Here is a 7,207-nt window from a genome sequence, read left to right as displayed (position 1 = left end):
GGATGCCTGGTGTGAACCGCTCTCCTGAGGTCATGCCACAGCATCTCAATCGGGTTGAGGTCAGGACTCTGACTGGGTCACTCTAGAAGGCGTATTTTCTTCTGTTGAAGCCATTCTGTTGTTGATTTACTTCTGTGTTTTGGGTCGTTGTCCTGTTGCATCACTCAACTTCTGTTGAGCTTCAGTTGGCGGACAGATAGCCTAACATTCTCCTGCAAAATGTATTGATAAACTTGAGAATTCATTTTTCCGTCGATGATAGCAAGCTGTCCAGGCCCTGAGGCAGCAAAGCAGCCCTGAACCATAATGCTCCCTCCACCATACTTTACAGTTGGGATGAGGTTTTGATGTTGGTGTGCTGTGCCTTTTTTTCCCACACATACTGTTGTGTGTTCCTTCTAAACAACTCAACTGTAGTTTCATTATCCACAGAATATTTCGCCAGTAGCGCTGTGAAACATCCAGGTGCACTTTTGCAAACTTAAGACGTGCATCAAGTTTTTTGTTGTTGACAGCAGTGGTTTCTTCCATGGTGTCCTCCCATGAACACCATTCCTGTTTAGTGTTTTACGTATTGTAGAATCGTCAACAGAATCATCAGCATGTTCCAGAGATATCTGTAAATCTTTAGCTGACACTAGGATTCCTCTTAACCTCAATGAGCATTCAGTGCTGTGTTCTTCAGTCATCTTTGTAGGGTGGCCACTCCTAGGGAGAGTAACAACAGTGCTGAACTTTCCCCATTTCTAGACAATTTGTCTTACCGTGGACTGATTAACATCAAGGCTTTTAGAGATACTTTTGTAACCCTTTCCAGCTTTATGCAAGTCAGAAAATCGTAATCTTAGGTCTTCTGAGATCTCTTTTGTTCGAGGTATGGTTCACATCAGGCAAGGCTTCTTGTGAATAGCAAACTCAAATTTTGTGAGTGTTTTTTATAGGGCAAGGCAGCTCTAACCAGCATCTCCAATCTCATTGATTGGACTCCAGGTTAGCTGACTCCTGACTCCAATTAGCTTTTGAAGAAGTCATTAGCCTAGGGGTTCACATATTTTATCCAACCTACACTGTGAATGTTTAAATGATGTATTCAATATAGACAAGAAATATTCAATAATTTGTGTGTTATTAGTTTAAGCACACTATGTTTGTCTATCAATCAGATCAGATAAAATTTGATAACCAATTTATGCAGAAATCCAGGTAATTACAAAGGGCTCACATACTTTTTCTTGCCACTGTACTGTATCATCTAATTTGTAACAGGTAGAGTAACTGACCAGATGAACTGTTTACAGACATACTCTTCATGTCCTTCAGGCATTCACACTTGCTTGGCATTCACACACAGCCATACAAAATCTCTGCTCTCATTGACACGTATTGGTACTGTAGTCTACAGACAGCAGTCCTCAGCAGGATACTCTGGTGAAGAGACACCAGGCCTGGCCAATCAGGTGCTGTAAACAAACAGCACCTGTTTACTTTACTTTCACATACATTTTGAAGTAAGTATTCATATATTTTTTGTTTGAAAATACAAGTAGTTGAATATTGGAATGTATTTGGAAATACACTTGGAAAGCATTGGCATGTATTTGAAAATACTTAAATACACAGAGCATTTTCAAATACACATAAATACTCCCATTCATTTGAACCCAGGTCCTAGGAGTATCTGAAAATATTTTCAAACTGTAGGCTATTTATAGGAAATTATTTGAAAATACTTAAAAATAATTCCAAAATAAGTACTTGATTTGGTCCATGTTACTTGAAAATACTCAAATACACAGAAAGTAAGTATTTAAATAACAAATAATCAAATACACATGTATTTGAACCCTGGTCTGACACATTCACATACCTGTCCGCACATGTCTGTACGCATGCATTGGTATATAGTGGCGGTTGTCGTAAATGTTGTTACAACAGATCGGCCATCCAGGCCTTGGCCATCCAATACGCAGATGAGCTAACACATGTAATAACGCATAATGCATATAGTTTTCAATCTTAAGCATGTACAGATCCTATATGCCTACTGGTAGACAAATGACAAATGTGGAATTTTATCTTGTGTTCCAACATGTGCTAGATACAGAATAGTTCCGATGCTGACGTGTGAACATCCTATGGAATATTTTTTTTGATGAACGTATAGGCTTCAGATTTTCCAGTTCATGCTTCCAAAATTAAATATCATGCAGACCTGAATGCAGGGATGCAGAGGTCATCCACCTTGCCCTTTGGATAACATATACATCTATAAGGGTTAATTATATTATTTTAATTAATACTGTAATTAATAAATATGTTTGTTATTTCTTTATCTCTGCGTTGTCTCCCTCTTTGTTACGAGCCGGTTTGGGTTATGAGTCTCTGTCTCACCCTCTCTGACCTCTCACCTCCACCTGTCTGCAGCTCAATCAGGGGGCCCTGGCGGAGCACGAGAGGAAGATGAGGTCACTTCCTGATGATCTGCGAGAGGCATTGAACGTTTGTGTGGGGACACACTTCCCTGAGCAGGTAGACCAGGCTGGTGAGAAGCAGCAAGACAGGGTGGGCTTCTATGGAAATGTCTTCCTGTGGTAGACATGCTCCTGGACCTATCTCCTCTCCTTCCTCTTCCTCAGCAATAGGAGATAGATTTGTATGGTCAATATCTGAGAATATTGGGTGTGACATGTTAGAGGTGTTGATACTACAGTGTGGGATGTTTTTATTACTATTTTTGAATTCTTCCATGTTTCACAGTGCTCTAATACAAATCGGAGGGCCTATTAAGGTTATCTATGAGTTGATGAATTGGATAGTCATAGAGTTAATAGAGGTCCGTACAAGTTGGAATGTTAGGCATTTTTCAAACACAAGCCTCTAACTCTTAAGTCTCATTGTCACAGTCTGTGGTAGTTCTCTTTTTGGCTTAATAGATTGACGAATGAGGTACAATGTGGCGAGAAGGAGAGAGAAATTGCATTTCTCTCAGTCTACTTGAATCGAGGGGATCTGTCACAGTTCAATTGGACTCAGTTTTATTAATTACATTTTCCCACACATATTTCATGCAATGGCTTTCTATGCATAAGAGCACAGAATCCATGTTGTAATTTGCTGAGAAACTTTAGATAAAGGAAAGGTCGAAGATCAGAACAGAGAGTCGCCCATTATGCAGGCTTTGTGTCAATTCTATTCTGTTTTTATGGATGAAATGATGTGCATTTAGGCAGACTTCCTCCCACCGTGGGAGAATATCTTTACCAGCGTCTATGTAGTTAGTATCAGTGATGTGAAATACAAATTCATACTCAATCGTGTGTATTGTTATAACACATTTGTTTTCAGAGTATACGGTAATACAGCTAGCTAACTACTGTACCTTCTGATGATAAACTTTCAGTCACATCGCTTGTTTGTTGTATTGTGTGTGTGAGCTTGTAGACCTATGTGAGTGTTCTTGTTTGTATACAGGCATATTCAGCAGAAATGTCTACTTTGACATTATTGGGTATTGTGTGTAGGCCAGTGATAAAATAGGCCCAAATGACAAGCGTGTACAGGCCAGGGTGAATCATCAGCAGCATGTCCATTACTGAGTGAACTGAGTGCATCTTAATGACAGTGAAGACAGGGGAGAAGCAATTTAGTAAAAGCATGCAGAGGCACTACGCTATTTATAACTAGCTATGCTGTTTGAGCTCACTGGCTCTTTTGTATTTAAGCAGATGACACATGTGAAGACTGGTTCCTATTGCCAGAGTGCCTCTGTCTCTCTCTACTTTCAATACAGGGAAACCAGAGATTGGAGCCCTGGCAGATCTTCTGCTGTAAAGCTCTTCTTCTGCCTGTCCTGGCCACCAATCTGGAACACAATGGGCTTACTCATTCATAATTACACATAATTACAATGCTCTTTCTCTCTGTCTATTAAGATTTTAGCCCCAAATGGGTAATTCATTCCCACAAAGGCAAGGCGATGAGACAGGCACGTGGAAGGTGCAGGTCTCACGCCACACATTTGGGGATATGTTGTCAGGAGCTGAGGAATACTCTGAGTTGAGACATTCATCACACTGGCAGTTAGATGAGGGAGAGGCTGTCACACCAGGAAGAGGCACGGGGACTCGTTTATCAGACCTTTACATACAGTGCCTTCAGAAATTATTCACACCCCTTGACTTTTTCCACATTTTGCTGTGTTACAGCCTGAATTTAAAATGGATAAATTGAGGTATTTTATCACTGGCCTACACACAATACCACATAATGTCAAAGTAGACATTTCTGCTGAATAATTAAACATGAAAAGCTGAAATGTCTTCCGTCAAGTATTCAACCCCTTTGTTATGGCAAGCCTAAATAAGTTCAGGAGCAAAAATGTACTTAATAATTAAGTCACATATTAAGTTGCATGGACTCACTCTGTGTGCACTAGTTAAAGTTATAAACATGATTGTTGAATGACTACCTCATCTCTGTATCCCACACATACAATTATCTGTAATGTCCCTCAGTCGAGCCGTGAATTTCAAACACAGATTCAACCACAAAGACCAGGGAGGTCAGAAGGACAGCTATTGGTAGATGGGTAAAAATTTTAAAAAAGCAGATATTGAATATTCCTTTGAGCATGAAGAAGTTATTAATTACACTTTGAATGGTGTATTAATACACCCAATCACTTCAAAGATATATGCATCCTTCCTGACTCAGTTGTCGGAGAGGAAGGAAACCACTCTGGGATTTCACCATGAGACCAATGGTGACTTTAAAACAGTTACAGAGTTGAATGGTTGTGATAGGAGGAAACTGATGATGGAGCAACAACATTGTAGTTACTCCGCAATACTGACCTAATTAACAGAGTGAAAAGAAGGAAGCCTATAGAGAATAAAAATATTCCAAAACATGAATCTTGTTAGCAACAAGGCACTAAAGTAATAATGCAAAAAATGTGCCAAAGGATTTCACTTTTTGTCCTGAATAGAAAGTGTTTAGTTCGGGGCAAATCCAATAGAACACATTACTGAGAACCACGCTCCATATTTTCAAGCATAGTGGTGGCTGCATCATGTTATGGGTATGATTTGAATCACTCCTAGATGCAGGGGACCTGAACTGGTTCTGGTACCAGTTCTGACCGATATTTTCCCTTATAAATCGATCTGTGGACACAGTAGATCAAAATTGCTTGCAGTGAGCGATAGCCCTGGTTCCCACGAACACAGTAGTATATCTGAGCCCGTGTGACATAGTATGTGAAATTTGAAACCACTAGAAGCTGGTATGTCCCTCCTACAATTTCATTCTCTCTTCCGACTGTCCATCACCTCCTGGCTGAACCCTACTTTGCAACCACTGACAAAGCACATGTATGGAGTGAGATAGCTGCCAAAAGGTTGAATGTACCCATCATTAAGATCATAAGAAAATCCATAAGTAAATTGTTAGGATAGTATGAAAAGCCATGTATGAAACGTAAAGATTAAATTAGATCTGTAAACGCACAAACCCTATGTTACGACTATGAATTAACATTTACATGTTCAATTCTAACTTTACATCTCCCTTTATTCGGTTACAGATCTTTTTTATGCGTACAAACTTTTGTCAGTAATGTGGCACCTGCAAAGGACATGAACCGAACGTACTGTAGCTAGTTGAAGTTAGCTAGTCAATCAAGCAACTCTAGCCCAGACATTAGAGTTGCTTTGCAGCTTCCAGTTTCATTTCCAAAATAAAAGTCTAGAGCTTGTTTTAGAACTGCATTCAATAATGATGTTATACCAGTAGATGGCGTAGTATAGGCTTGGGCCTTCAGAAAATGACTTGTGTGAGAATGATAAAGACACAGAAAAGCCTTGTCTAGAATAACTGCCTGAGCTGCAAAATAGAAAGTAAATATTATTTAGGCTAGGCCTATTCCGCTATCTAAATATGCCATGTTATTGTGTGTTATTTAATGGCCATTTATTTTTATAGCCGCGTGGGGTTACTGTGGTGATCATGTAACCTAAGGAATAACACTTTTTCCAGTATTTGGGAGCACGGAGTGTAGGCCTTATATTAGGCAATTTGACTGTTAGTGATTTCCACTCTGTATGCAGTCTTGTTACAGCCATTTGCGTTACACAACCCCATCACGCAGAGGCTATATCCATATCAATAAATAAGACAAAACAAAATATTAAGTCTTGGCTATAACCTGTCCTGAGTGAAATAGCCGAAGGGTCCCAAGTGGTCAAGACTATCTATCTATAGCCTATTCTTATTGCCAAATCTGTTTTCCCTATCGGCCACTGCACGTGCTTCTTCAACTATTTTGTTTAAAATGTATTTAGAAGCTATATTTAAAGGCCTATGAGCTAGGGTATCGTTTTAAGGGGAGCCTTATAATAGAAACAGTTATAAAACACAAATTGAGTTCTAAAATTATTCCACAAGACACCAGTACCCAAAATGATAGGATAAATTGTAGTGCCTACAAGTTGAAGGCCTATTTTTTTATTTGGATAGGCCTAAATTAAACATTGAATTATTAAAGTGATAGACTAAAGACCCCCCCCCCTTCTAATTTCCTTAATTTTGTAGCTAGAGTCAAGTACTTTCTGTGGCACACATCAGAGTCAAATAGTTTCTATAGAACAAACTTCACATCAGGATAGGCTGCCGAAATTAATAATTAATGTATGTGTGTTATCTTCTAGTTCCTCCCAAACCCGGATCCGGGAGCACCCCCCACCAGTAAAAAAGCTGACTAGCATAGCCTAGCATAGCGTCACAAGTAAATACTAGCATCTAAATATCATTAAATCACAAGTCCAAGACACCAGATGAAAGATACACTTCTTGTGAATCTAGCCACCATTTCTGATTTTTAAAATGTTTTACAGGGAAGACACAATATGTAAATCTATTAGCTAACCACGTTAGCAAAAGACACCATTTTTCTTACTCCACCATTTTTTCACTCCATAAGTAAGCTATCTACCAATTCGAACCAAATAAAGAAATAAAATAGCCACTAACCAAGAAAAACTTCATCGATGACAGTCTGATACATATTTTATTGTATAAGCATTGTTGTTAGAAAATGTGATATTCAGGTATAAATCATAGTTTTACCATTGGGCAGCCGACCATCAACAAACTCGACTAGAATAACCTAAGAGAGCAAACCGTGTATTACTAATTACCATCATTAAAA

At 39.0% G+C, this 7,207-nt stretch overlaps 1 pseudogene; it reads left to right on the top strand.

Annotated features, from left to right (window-relative positions):
* Nucleotides 1–2,595, top strand: part of LOC111969025 (1-phosphatidylinositol 4,5-bisphosphate phosphodiesterase beta-2-like) — a 40,773-nt pseudogene extending 38,178 nt beyond the window's left edge.
* The last annotated feature ends 4,612 nt before the right edge of the window (nt 2,596–7,207 follow it).

This window comes from Salvelinus sp. IW2-2015, linkage group LG9, assembly GCF_002910315.2.
Source record: "Salvelinus sp. IW2-2015 linkage group LG9, ASM291031v2, whole genome shotgun sequence".
NCBI classification, from domain to species: Eukaryota; Metazoa; Chordata; class Actinopteri; order Salmoniformes; family Salmonidae; genus Salvelinus; species Salvelinus sp. IW2-2015.
The sequence above is the reverse complement of the archived record's forward strand: the minus strand, read 5'-3'. Positions and strand labels throughout refer to the sequence as shown.